The sequence below is a fragment of the Dromaius novaehollandiae genome, chromosome 9 (genome assembly GCF_036370855.1).
Source record: "Dromaius novaehollandiae isolate bDroNov1 chromosome 9, bDroNov1.hap1, whole genome shotgun sequence".
In the NCBI taxonomy this organism is placed as follows: domain Eukaryota; kingdom Metazoa; phylum Chordata; class Aves; order Casuariiformes; family Dromaiidae; genus Dromaius; species Dromaius novaehollandiae.
In genome coordinates, this window is record NC_088106.1 from 25,657,090 (window position 1) to 25,671,289 (window position 14,200).

At 49.6% G+C, this 14,200-nt stretch overlaps 1 protein-coding gene across 1 annotated transcript in view; it reads right to left on the bottom strand.

Moving 5' to 3' along the window:
- ST6GAL1 (ST6 beta-galactoside alpha-2,6-sialyltransferase 1) overlaps window positions 1-12,932 on the bottom strand; it is an 85,743-nt gene extending 72,811 nt beyond the window's left edge. Inside the window, exons 1-2 of the mRNA XM_026109685.2 lie at window positions 12,841-12,932; window positions 9,319-9,408 (exon numbers count right to left, since the gene is read on the bottom strand). The gene's annotated coding sequence lies outside the window, so the exon portion shown is untranslated. The remainder of the gene's footprint in view (window positions 1-9,318; window positions 9,409-12,840) is intronic.
- Between the last annotated feature and the right edge of the window lie 1,268 nt (window positions 12,933-14,200).

Here is a 14,200-nt window from a genome sequence, read left to right on the forward strand (position 1 = left end):
TTCAGTCTTATGGTATTACCTGTTTCTCCTATGCCTTCTTCTTATATTTTTATTTATAGTACCATGTTGATGTTTGTTTTTCATGCTTTTAACAGAGTAGTTGTCACTATAGATACTACAGCAGCACTCTTGTTATCCACCCCCCCCCCCCCCCCCCCGCCATACACACAGAGTTTCCTCTGGCAAAGGATGCTTCAGCCCTGATGCCCAACTGCCTTGGAAGGTGCCTTGTTCATCTCCCATAGCTCAGGTGCTGGTACTGCTTCTTTACTGCCAGGCCTTGCTCACCACTCAGCTCTCAGCTGCTCCTGGCCTGATCACACTTCCATGCAACACAACTTTTCTGCATGTTGCTTTGATGTCTTGCTTTCTCACCACCTCCTTCGGTTGTGAACGTTTCTTTCCAAAAGCTCTTCTCAGTACAGCCTCCGATTTCTTCCCTGCTCCGTGCAGAGCTTTGCCTCTTATTTACATTCTTGCCGCAATGCTTTTCTTTCACTGCTTGCCCACGGCCCGTTTCAGCTGCAGAACAGCCCTGCTCCATTTAAACATGGGCAGAATCGCTGCCACAGAGCTTCCCTCTACGGCACAGGCCACGTCCCTCACCTGTGTAAAGCTGTGAGCCTCCAGGCTCTGCAAACACGGGCACGAGCACCTTCATTGCCCAGCTCCGAAGTCCAGCGTCCTCAGAGCGCTTTTTCCCCTAACATTTCCCACAGGCATACACTTGATGCAGAGTTATGTTTCAGGCCAAACTCTCTTCTCACTTTAATACAGCCAGGGTGGTAACAGCAGCAGTTCACCCTTCCCGAAGGGCTTGCATGGAAACAGCAGCAGGGCAAGAAAGGAGTGGACTGACCATCTGACGGCCTTTAAAGCCTGCAGTGGTTCATCCTGATGTGCCGTTTGAAGGGAAAGGGTGGGACGTGGCTCTGAGCACTGCAAGAGCCGAGAGACAGCCTGCCCCAAGCAGGAAGGGCTGCACAGCGCTCACAGCCTGCTCCCCACTACCCTCCAAACACATCCACTCGGGCTCTCAAAGCACAGAGGTTTCCCAGCAAGAGGGAGCAGCGTGACTAGTTTTTAAGCTTAAAAACAGTGGTAGAAAAATCTGTCCTTACAGCCTGCCTGCCCACCCAGCCCAGAGCACAAACACAGCTCACTCTTGCCCTTCATCACCTTTTCTTTTGCTTAAAAATCCCCCAAGCCAAAGAAGCAAAGAGAAATGCCCTTGAATACTTAGAAAAGGAAACGCTCAGATCAAGCCTGCCTACTTCTTCAGGCCATGAAGTTATCCTTCCACCCGCACAGCTTGCAAACCTACCATAGAAGCAGTCTGACTCATGCTTCTTGGTACACAACACCCCTGCAAAGGGGACTCTCCACTCCGGGGCCTGCCCATATCACTTGGAAGGGCTTTTTGTGCTCCCCTCATACCAACGGGTGCCAGAGCAGCCAGGCCACCCCAGCACCTGCATGCTGTCCAGCACCGCTCTCCCCATCTGTCACAAGTGCCCCGCTGGCACTGGATTTCCCAGCACAGCATGACAGAGTATAGTTTTAAGAGCTGGAGCATTAGCCGATGTCAACTGGTGTCACTCCTTTGACTTCAGTGCAGTGATGCTAGCTAGCCCCAGCCCAGGGCCTGGCCCGTAGCAGGCTATTTGATGCAGAGGTGACATCTTTCATGGTAACTCTCTTCTCCACCTGTATTTCAACATTATTCTTCCATCTTTCACTGGATAGACACCAATTGCAAATCCGTGAGCTTCACAACAGGAGTTATTCCTAAGCTATCTCAGCCCACATCTCCCGCACCTCTCCTTTTTGAAAACATATGACTTTTAAATGGGATGCAACCTGAAAGCTACTTATATAGTGTTGTGTGAAGGGGAAGCTGTGAATTAAGAAAAGAGCCAAAGGAAATGAGATTTACAAGGGCAGATGACTTCTACATTAACTACAATAACACAGGAAACGAGTCAGTATTAGGTAAGAACAGTAGATAACTTTTCATTTTCTCAGTAGTCAACCAAGCTATATAAAAATAAAGAGTCTTTCACCACTTCCTGTTTTCAGTATTAAGTGATTCATCTTCTACTTTCTTTTGATAACAGATTTAATCCTTGGTTTTAGAATATAGCAGTGGTGAAGTTGAATATCGTCAAGTGAAAGATGTCAGGTCACCTGCCTTCGCCACGCAGCACAGGGGGGTGAATAACAGAGTCCCCTCAAAGCATTTGTTTGAGGAAAAGGCAACCATCCTTGACAGCAGCTTCCTTGAAAGAAAAGTCAAGCTTTTCTCAACTGTCCTTTGAATGCATTGGCAAAAGGCCATCTGCAGTCATTGGCCTTATTCCCTCATGCATGTGTATTTACCCACTGGAGTACAGTAAAACGGCTGAGGTCAGTGAAGACCCATATGGACATATTTATAGAATGGGGCTGTCGTCTGCAGCCCCGTATGGGAGGGGTTTGAATTGCCACTATTGTGAGGCTGCAGCTGAGAAGTGGTTTGGGTATAGAGCAGCTGCTGTTATTTTAGTGGGAGCAGCCCTGCAGAAGCAGGCAAGTCTTCCCATCTTCCCCTACATTACGTTAATGACTCATCCTTTTCGAACTCCCAGGTTCTTCCTGGTGACTGTGATGCTGCATGATACCAAAGGTGAAGGGATGAGCACAAAAGAGCTGTCTGGACACAGATGGGGAGAGGCAGAGGTAGCAGGTGCACAGCACTGAGAAGCAGCTGTGGAAGGCAACCTACCCCAGACTCCTGAGCGTTTTTGGCAGCTGGGAAAGATTCAAGCAAGAGCTTCAGCTCTTTGAGGAGCTAGATTGAGTCTGAAAAGGAAGACGTATAAAAGCTACAATTTTGATTTAATACTTCTAAATCAGAGGCAGCAGGTCCGTTCAGTAGTTAAGCAGAGGTCAGTAAGCAAGTTACCATACTGTGCTACATGGATTTTAAGATTATTGCATTCATAGGTGGAATTAAGCTTTGGAAAAATAATGGATTTAAAAAAAAAAAAAGAGAGAGAGAGAGAGAAACACAAAGGAGGAAAGAAACTTCTGAAGAAGTTTCTATATATGGCCCAGACACAGTTGAACTAAACATGCTCTTTTAGAGGATATGGAAAACCCTCCGACTGTAATGGGCTCAGAAGCCTAAAACTGAGGCAACAATTGCTAGACTATTCCTCTCTGAACACAGAAAAATACAGCAGGAGTTGAGCAGAATCCACAGAACATAGATGAGACAGGCTGCAAGGTTTAGGTAGGAAAACAGGATGATTTCCCAGCAGACCAGTACAGAAACCACAGACCACAGCAACGTGCCAAAGCAGGGCAGAAATATGAGCTCTGTGGAAGTGATTGCAAAATCCAAACCATGTGAAAAGCAGGAAGCGAAAGTAAGAAGGCATGCACAGATGGTAAGAATAAACACAAACCCAGCCAGCATCCTACCTGTGGAAAGACCTGCTGAACCTGCATGAAGAAAAACCCCTTTTGCAGAAGTATGAAAAGAGATAAAGATCTTTTCTGTAGAGAAATAAAGCACATGTGCTTTGCACAGTGGAGTTCAGCGGCACTCTATACAGAGAGGGCCAAATGAAGAAAGTTGTCTTAACAGCAAGAGAGACTTTCATATGACGCTTGCTCAAGGGATAGTTGCTTCCTTTGACTAGATTTCTGCCCTGAACAATGCAACAGCACAAAACTACAGCAAGGAGTGGGAGAAAATGTCAAGGTACACCGAGTGCCAATGGGTAATCCTTAGACTACTTAGCGAGGAAATAATTCCTACCGATGCCTGCTCCAGAGGATGAGCTGAGCTTGAGTGAAAGGTATCTTCTGATAAGAGAGTTTGACACGGAAGAGGTGCTCAGCCCTGCTGAAAGCCTCCCTCAGTGTGTGCTATCCCAGGCAGAGATCGGGCAGTGCAGGTTTCACATCTAAGGTGTCTGTAGTGACAGCAGCAGACTGTGAGACCCTAACCATCCAGTCCCATACACACCAGGAAACATCCTGCCAGCACTCAGACATAACATGAAGGAATGGTTAAAGTACACAGGTAAAAGAAGAGTCAGACACAACAGGCCAGGTTCATTTTCTACAGAAAATGAAAGGATGGAGCCCATTTCCCATGTCCAAGCCCAGAAGAGCTAAACAAGTACACAAAGAAAGGGGGGGGGGGGGGAAAATCAAATCTTTCCTCATGCTTGGAAGAGGACTCATCATCTTTAGCAAAGGAGCAAATGCCAGACCATTTCCCACGCTGGAGGCTTCAGCTGTCCTCCTCTGGTGGTGGGGAAATCACACCACCAAACTTTAGCTCTCCACAGTCTTTGCAAGGTATTGCTTTAGGAGACAGCTGTTCAGCCTGCCCCCAAAACAGGTCACAGAAGGCTACAACAAACACCAAGTTTTAAGACTTATATAATTGATATATTGAAATGGTGATAAGCAGTAGAAGAACACAACCAAGACTTCAAAATACTTATAAAAGACTGCTTCCAGTTTAAAACCCAACAGACAGAAGTTTAACAACCTAGAAAATAAAGTAATTGACCAATGACTACACATGAACTCCAGTCTGTTACAAGGAATTAGTGATAATCATTCACCTACAAAGACAAGCTTATTGGGAAGCACTAAGTTGTACTATGAGATGCAAAATGCACAGTCTCCCTGCTAAAACTGCTAACTTAATGCCTTGCTTTATGCATGGAAGTCATTATAGGAAACACCTTTAGCTTCTCCCACAAGAGGAAAGAAACAGAAATCAGGTTCCTGAGCTCTGAAACAGAAGAGGTTGTGAAGAAGCCAATGAGCCAGATAGCAAGAGTGGAAAGGACTAAGCTTAGCAATATTGAGCTTAAAATCTACCAGAAGCATCAGTGTTCTGTTAGGCAACAGAAACTAACTCACAGACTGACCCAAGAAGCTTGCTGAACCATCATAGCTTGTAACCTTCATTCAAGAGAAAGAGCAGAAGACCTCCTGAACCCAGAGTTGGGCTAGCACACAGCTCTAACATAGACAAGATGCTCTGATGTAGATGAGCTACAGCTGAGACAGTTTCCCCATACACTCCTTTATCAGCTGTTTTCACTAGTGTTTTCTAGCCCACCTGTCAATTAAATCTCATCATACACAGGGTCTCCAACCACAGACCTATTGGTAGCTGTAACAACTAATTTATGTTGTCCTCTAACACCGGTAGTGGAAAACATGGTTCAAATGTTTATGGGATCATGTTCTGCTTAGGATAGACAGAAAATATGAATACACAGAAGAAGAAGAAAACAACAAACATGAGATGAACAATATAGGATATGACAAGAAGAATAACAAACACATTTGGAGAAACTGTGTAAAATGGAATAGAGAAGGAAGAAGATTTCTTGTAGGCAATGCAACACTGTCAGTTCTGCTTTGAAAAGGATGCAAGAAATCTCCCTGAAGACAACAGAGCTGCTCTAGGAAACAGGAGAGCCAGCCTCCACCAACCTGCATTACAAAGGGACCTGTATGTCTTGCTTGAAATGTGAGGGGTCTGCTGAAGGAAGAGAGAAAAAGAGAGCCATTTTGGTTAATGGTAATCGCCGTCTTGGAGAAATGCTTAGGCTGAGCAATACCACTGGGGTTACTCTTTTTCTTTCTCTAAATTTCAGAGAGTCAGAAACATTCTGCATTTTAAAGCTACCAGTAATGCAGCGTGAGCACGTGGTCCCGAAGGACAGGAAAGACTGTTATAATATGTTGCACTCCTGAACTGCAAAATGCTATTGAGGTAGAAAACATCTTGTGGGGATGGTGGCAGGGTCTGCTGGGGAAACGTCATAACACTTGTGATTGAACCATAAAGCAACACATCATACAAGCAGCAATCACTAAGAAACACAGGCTGAGGCACACACTGCTTAAGATGCTGATTTTCTACATTTCAAAAATAAGCATAAAAAATGATGGAGACCTGAAGTCAATTATTTTCTGAGGTATTTAAAAAGGCACATGCACTAAGAGGAGGGTAGGAGACAAACAAAGCCCAGGAACAAAAAGAAGAGCAGAGTGAGAGCTGGTGAAGCCACTAAGCACAAAAAGCTTCCTGATTATCTCCAATAAACATATGTTGATATTTGCAGGCTCATGACAAACCAAAATGGCAAAGCTGTAAGCAATTATTTATGGTTCAGTCTAACGAAAATATTTGCAGAGACAAAGCCAAGTGAAAACAAACAAACGAGCTATGGTCTGGGGCCTGATCCTGCCCGGCATCACTGCTCAGGCCGGCGTACGGCCCGCGCGGATCATTCGCTGCTGTGGAAGAGCAGATCCCCCCGGGAGCCGGCGGTTCCCGTGCCTGCGGCGGCGCTGCCCTTCCGTCCCCGCTCGCTCCGCTACAGGGACGGTCCGTTCCCGGTGCTTTCCGCGGCTTTCCTCCAATTGGGCGGCGCAGGGTGCCATCTCGGTGCCGACGTGCCAGGGAGCGAGGGGCTCCGACAGCAGGGACATCACGGACCCCGGCCAAAATCACACAGATGAGAAGTTTGCTCGACGGTGGCCCTGCTGAGAGAGCCGATGGGCTGAGGAAGGGCCCGGCTGTTGGCGTGCCCTCCCAAAAATAACGTAATAATGCAAATACGGATTTCTGCCTAGCATCAGCAGTCTTGGTCAGGCACAGGGACTGTTTTTGCCATGATGTGAATTACACTGCACATTTTATCTGGACTTGTGGGGTTAATACAGGCCATTTCTGTTCCCAGACTAAAGGGTTTTGGGTGCTTTTCATGCTGAATGTACGTGTCCCACCTTGGTTTGATTTTTGGAATTTCTTTCATTTTTCCTCCATGGTTGTGCAAAAAGCCCCCTCTTCTCCTCTCCTCCTTTTTTCTATCAAAAAGATTCTCTATACCCATCTCAACCAATGAGCCAGCAGCGCGCTTCACAGGCGGAGTCTTAAGGATACAAACATACAGAAAGTCAAAAAAGAGAAGCATCCGGGGGAATTTTCAGTGAAGCAGATGTGTGTAACTATCTCAGAAAGAAACAACTGAGATCCTTTTTTCGTTTTTCTCCTTGCTGTTCAGAGAACTCTGTGTTATCTGAGAAGAGAGACAGCAGGGAGTTGGTACTGGCTTGCCAAAGCAACAAGAAGGAATAATCTCGACTAAAGACACCAGCCTCATAGGGATTATAAATGTAAAAGGAGATGACTTTATACAGTTGAACCTAATCCATAGAAAACACTGCAAAGAGGAGCAGGAGGCAGGAGAGCGAGCCTGATGGCTAGCTGTAGGCAACTGGCCAGGTGGTGATGTATGATTCATGTTAAAAACCTACAGAGGAGCACCAGAAAAGGCCTTTTAATATAGAAATGCTTTCTCTCCAGGTTGTCCAGCTCCGTGGCTTTTGTCGAGGGCCTTTCTCAGTGCCCCGGTACTGAGGGCAGGGAGGCCCACGACTGCTGCCCGGCCCCACGTTGTCTTCCTCAGGGAGGCACAGCAAAAGTCTCTTGCAAACTCCCCCTTCTCGACAGTGGCCAAGGTGAAATCAAGGCAGCTCATCCTTGCAGAGTTTGCATCTCTGTGATGATGAAATTAGAGTGATGAGGCCCTAATAGTCTTCCCTGGCATCTTTGGGACCACATAGCATCTCAGCTGCTCACACACACGCCTGTTCCCTGAGCTCTATATCCTGCTTGTCCCTTCATACTTATCCTCTATTTGAAAAAAAAAACTCTATCCATACCTACAGTCCAGGTTAAAACCTTCCACTTAGGAAAATCAACATACTCATTTGCCAACAGCAGCCTTCATGAATAATTTTGAGGTGGCTTTCCTAACTTACAGTTACAAAAGGTGCGGGTGCAGTAGTTAACATGTACATCTAGCTGTTCGTGGCACCCATTTCTACCCAGCCTATACCAGCAAATAACTGGTCTTTCACCATGGGCTTGGGTCTCTGCAAACACAAACAGCTGCATGTTTTGCATGTGCATTTGTAGAGGCTTTTTTTAAAAAAAGACTTTTTAAAACATGAGGTTTTGTAGCAGCAGGAAGCATGGCCTCTGCTGAGGGTGGTGGGCTTGAGTTGCAAGCACACAAGAGTAGCCCACGAGGGCTCTGCCTGTAGCTGAGGCTGCTAAGCGTAGCTTACTCCAGCAAATGCATGCTTTGAATACAGCACTCGTTACATTCAACAGAAGTTTGTCAGCGTTTCTGCAGTGACACTGCGTGAGGACCCAAGCCTGCTCTCGTTTGCCAGACCATGGCCTTCATCTTGCACTTGAGCGTCTTGGCAGATGCTGTGCAAGACGTTGCAATGCAAGCGAGAACAAGCCCTGCCACGGTGACCTAGCTGGTGGCCTGACTCCTGGGCTGGGAGACTGAAAGACAGTTTCCAAAGCTGGAAAAATATAAAATATTGTGATAGCTAAAAGGGAGCTGTCATGGTCTTTCAAATGAAAGGGAGGCAAAGTGCACAGCAGAGACAAAGTAATTTGATTCCAGAAAAAAACAATTTACTGCTAAAACCAGTCACAGTGCGGTTTTGGCTGTTCACATCAGAAGAACAAGCACTTACGATGTCTTTAATTATTCATTTTTATAAGTCTTATACTAGCTTTGCAACAACCATAAATGCGTTCTCCTAAACGTAAATAAACATCCATTGAAAGTGTCATTGATGTATCATTCTGTGTGACTTCTCAAAGAGCATTTTATGCTGATTTACACCCTGATATGCCCATAGAAAAAAACATACAGTAATCACTTTTGGTCAGATTTACAGTTTCTTGATGAAATATGCATTATTCATACTCCACAAAAATATTTCATTTTATGGAGAATATAGGATATGTAGTAACTTTAATTAATCATGTCCTTGCTTCCAAGTGATTCGATTTTGCAAATGATGGGTGAAATGCAGAAGCTGTTATCCCTTAGCACTTTACTTGTGTTTTGAAGTAAAGATTTTTGGCCAGTTTTGTAAATTACCAGGCTGGGGTGGAGATACATGTTATAAAGGAGTGAGTGGCACACGCCAGCTTTGCAGCAGTGATGTCCTGGCCTGTCCAGATGCCCGACCAGATATGCATCTTCACCACAGTGCTAAATTAGCCACATCACCCACAAAACACAGATTATCTGCAAGTCATACGGGGGCTATTTGTCATGAAATAAAATCTTGGCCCTGGGGTCAGAATACAGGGACTGCATTTCGTAGACAATATCCAACAGTTGCTCCCCAGAATGACAGTGCAGGTCCTGCACTGGGAAAACGGTGCCAAAATCCAACCTGGGCTGTCCAGCCTACCTGCCGTGTCAGCTTGCGGTCACGTCTGCACCGCAGAGTCTTCTCAGCTGTGGTTCAGGCCAGGGCGACAGGGTGGTGACACGCAGAAAACTGTGTGTGCGTTGGAGAAAGAGGGAAAAAGAGAAGATCAAAGGATTTATTTTCTAAATATGAATTTCACCAAAAGAGTTAAGCCTTTTTTTTTTCCTAAAGTGGAAAAAGTGGGTGAACCCGATGCAAAACAAGTTCAAGGCCGTGCCAGGTGCAAGGCAAGGAAGCAGCAGCTGAGTGAGCCTGGCACCCTTGCGGTGCCACCTCCGATGGCCACGGTGGGCCTTAGCTTACCATGGCATGCAGCAGCCCCAGCATCTCATGGAGTGAGGAGCAGGTGACGCCCTGCTTTCCCTCGTCAAGCCCAGACTGATGCCTTTCCAAAAGCTGTCCCATGGACAGTGGCACATCCTTGGGAGAGCTGGGCATCTGTCACATCTCGCCTCTTAAAAGCCAGGCATTTGCATTAATTCCTGCAAAGCAGAGTGGGAGTTTGCAGATCCCTTGCCTGCAGGGAGGCTCTCGGAGCTGCCCCAGGGCCGTGCCCAGGCAGACCTGCAAAAACCAGCATTGTAAAAGCTCCATCGATCACTGTGCAAAAAGCAGGGAGTCAGCTACTTCCAGGCGGAGGTTACTGGGGACTGGTGGCTTTGGATCAATACTGGAGTGAATGGAGAAACCATTATTGCCAAAAACTATTCCTGTGGATTTACGTAACGCAAAGAGAAGTAGGATGGCAGGCCATTATTTCACTCTGCAGCTCACTGCTGCTGCCCCAGAAGCCCGCGTGAGGCTGGCTCTGGGCGCAGTCCCCAGGCAGTGCTTTGAAACACAGCAGATTAAGGCTGCGGTTTCACGAGCCCAGACAGAGATGGCAACCCAGGAGCACCGCCAAAAGCCGAGGAGCTCTTCCTGGAGACCCCAAGGGAGACGTGCATTTACTGGGGGCTGCAACAGCCGAAAGCAGCCGTCAGCGTGAGTGAGCTCTCCCGAGGGTGGTTGCGCGGCCGGTGCGAGCAGCGCGGCAGGACCACGGTGTGCACCCGCTGCCCCAAGGTGCCCTCCCTGCGTGCCCGGGGCCGCGCTGGCGGGGCAGCCTCGGCAGGCTCTGGCAGCACCACTCACCCCCCAAAGCCTGGGCATTTCTCCCAGGACGCTTGTGAAGCTCGGCATAGCCTCCCGTGCTTGGGCTAATTCTGAGCTGCCCTTGGGAGGTTTTTGCACCCGTGGCACTTTCTCAGTTAGCAGATCCTCCTCCTGCACATGCCTTGCCCCACTGCAGGTTCCCCGCCAAAGCTACGCTGTTTTCATCACCTTCCCGCCAGCGATGCAGAGCTGGCCAAGGTCGGCCAGGAGAAAGCGGACGCTCGGGGGGCTGCCGGCTCCCAAGCACATGTGCGCATTAGCTCTGCACCAGTTTCGGGTTGCTCTGTAGGGCTGTGGCTAGGAAATATTTTCACTGCTGCAACGTGGGCCCATCCCGTGGAAAGCGGACACGCAGGCCGTTACACGGCGCGGCGGCTGGAAGGGCTGGACGTGCCATTGCACAACCTCCCCCTTTCGCACGAGCGAGGCTGTTTGTCTGCGCCGGCCTTGCTCCAAGTAGGTGACAATGTTGTAACTTACAGAGGGACAAGGGCGTTTCAAAGCTCACCTAACTCAGCGCCTGCCAAAACACTCCTGCACACCGTCAGGCATGGGCACGAAGAGGTGTCCACGCTAGCAGCAAAGTCCTGCTGGCTTTGACGTCAGTAGCAGAGACCCCAGCACTGAGGGGGACCTGCGGATTTCTTGCTTTCGAGTTTCCATTTCCTGACACTGTACTGCCAAATATTGGATCTGGCTTCAGTTCTTTCATCTGCATTTTGCAATTCAGGAAAGATGTCCACTCCCCTTTCCCACCAGACCTGGAACAAGCATAGTCTTTCTTCGTGTGCTGCTCTTCCCAGCAACGGTGTTACCCCACATCAGGAGCACGGGGTACAGGCTCTAAAAGCAGGGAGCCTTGTGGGGAAGGGCAGCGAGGAGGCCATGGCCACCCCGTGGAGGATGCTGCCGTTTCTGTCCCTCGGCAGCTCAGTGATGAAAAGCAGGCCGCCAGCCACCACTTGTTTCTGTCCCCCAGTCATGCTGCACCAACGCAACAAAGACCCAGACAAAACCCTACCCAAAACCCTACCTGTTCAGTTTCCTTTTTATTTTAGGCTGGGTCAAATCTCTGCTCCTGTTCCCAGCACAGTCCCACAAACAGATGGGGAAACGGACATGGCTGGACCGAGCAGACCGAAAATGCAGGAGCACCTTCTGCCAATATTGCCATCGAAAGCTGACTACGTTCTTAATGTCTTCAGACACCATCAGGAAACCATCATGCGACTGCTCACTGCTCATTTGAGTACGCAGGTTTTCCAGGGGGAGGATGACTGCAAAAGAGATCTGAATGTACAAAAAGAGGGTTCTGGTGTAGAAACGCTCATTAGAAAGGCAGTAAGCTCTGGGCTGAACGAAGGGAGGCAGGCACACTTGGGCACGCGCTCAGAAGGGCTTGCTTGGGCAGCAGAGCCCCAGCACAGGCCACCAGCACCTCCCTCGCCCCCGAAGCGGGCTCTCCGGAAAGCTGCGGCAGCATCCCGGGGCGGCTGCCGCGCAGGCTGCAGCTGGGGAACGCCGTGAGCACCATCTATTGTCAGGAACACACAGCCGAAGGGACTTGCTGATTCGGATAAGGTGGAAGTTCATTTATGCAAAAAAACGGTTGTTCGCCGTATTTAAATTATTCAGATATGCTCTCTTAATGAATAATGTATGTACTTTTGAAAATGCTTTGCAATGCATGCAAACAGACTGCAGGAGACTGCACGATTATCAGCTGCGCGGGATATTTCATCTGAATTCTGCCCTTCCAGTTGCCCGGACTGAGCCGTTGGTTTTAATGGGCGAGCAGAAATCTCATTAACTGTCTCAGCGGGGCGGTTAGCAGAGCGAGGCTGCAGCGGGGAGCTGGCAGCCGACTCGCGCAGGTTCCCGCAGGAAAGATGAGCTCACCGCTGGACGCAGAGCTTGGTGATGAAGTTTTCACCGGAGTATTTCGGAGGAGTTCTCTGCATACCAGATATTTGAGGTTTTCACTCTATTCCCTGCCCAGTCACTTCCCATCCCAAACCAAATCCCCAAACAAGGCTAAACTGTGCTGAAACACACTGGCTCAGCTGTACGTTTGCGTGAGAGATGACAGGAGCTGGAGGGAGTAGCACAGAGCCCAGGAGACCCGAAGGCTCAACGTGCAGACGTTTGGCTTTGCTTCTGGGGCGGACACAGCAAAGTTAAGCCAACGCGGCACCCAAACCCCCCAACGGAGAAATGAGTACTCTGGCACCAGCTGTAATGTTAAGAGAAGAAACTGTGAGTCATATTTACAGGCCCCTATTGCCCAGACGAACATATCTATGCCCCTTTCTGCATGAGAAACCCCGATGAGCAAAGATCCCTTACCGGGAGCCAAGCAGAAATCCCTTGAGCCGGAGGAAGTTCATCTGCGAGCGCTGGGAAGCAGAAGACGCTATTGCTCCAGCCCGGCACAAGCTTTTCTGCCTCCACTGCCAGTTACAGGGGAAAGAAAGAGCCCGTTTGTCCGTGGGAAACGGGTCGAGAAATTGGTAACTCAGCTCAAAGGCAGTGAAACTTATTTACGCGGCGAGGGCAGAGAGGCTCGGGGGGACGAGGCGGCCCGCGGGCAGCGGAGGGCTTGGCCTCCCCGGCTGCTCTCCCCCCGTAGCAATAGCTGCTAGAGGGAAGCCCGATGCCACACACCTAACGGGGGAGAACCGCTGTTTTGTGGCCACGAAGGGCTCCCCGACTGCTGGGTTTTGCTGCTGGTCCTGCAGCATCCTACCACCGGCAGCCCTGCCGTGGCCTCACGCTCACAAAAATAGCATTTTCCGAGGTGTCAGCAAGCTCGCTCCGCGGAGCAAACAGCCTTCGCTGCTCTCAGCGCAGGGGAAAACGCGCGCTGTCCCCGGCCGTGGGGCATGCGGGGCCCAGCCGGCCCCGGGGAGTGTGGGGCCACCGGGAAAGGGGGCCCCCGGCAGCCGCCTTTTGCCTGCAGAAATTTCAGCTCACGTCTTTGTTAAATTACACAGGGCCGGTGAAAGCAAGCTTGCAGCTTCAGCCCCTTGGGGGCCCCGGCGGATGAAGGCTCAGCCCTCGTGGGGAGGCGGTGGTGGCTCCCTGCCCGGCTCCCGCTGCAAGGGGAGGCTCCGGGACCGCAGGGTCGGACCGACCCCGGCAACCGCGACACTTTGCCGGGAACGGCACGTTCCTCCCGCCGCGCCGCTCTGTCCCGACCACATCGTCCCAGCGGGGAAGGGGACCGCGCTCGCAGAGCACAGTTGATACGACGACTGCCTCACGCTTTATTTTATTCCTGTTTATAGATGGCTAAATATAACGTTCTGCTTGTTTTTATTCACAGTGAAAGCTTGGATCCATCTCCGCAGTTGGATGAGGCCCAGGAGAGAAAACCAGGTCAGACTCACCCAGAGAATTTCTGGCTAAATTAGACATCGGCAGTGCTTCCCGCGCCGTAGACCTGGCGCGTACAGTGCAAATAGGAAAAGGTATTCCAGGAATTAATAATCATCGCTTAGGCAGCAGCTTTCCCTCTGTGCCGAAAAGACCCCCAGCCCCGGTCAGAGCACCGGCCTCTGAACAGCACCCGAGCTGCGGAGGCCACCGGTCTCGTCCCGGTTTGGGACGCTGCTCGTCACGGGGCAGGACGCAGAGCGGTTTGCGCGCTTTCGCGGCCCGCGGCCAGATGTAGCTCGCTGCATCCTGTAACATCTCACTCTGCAGC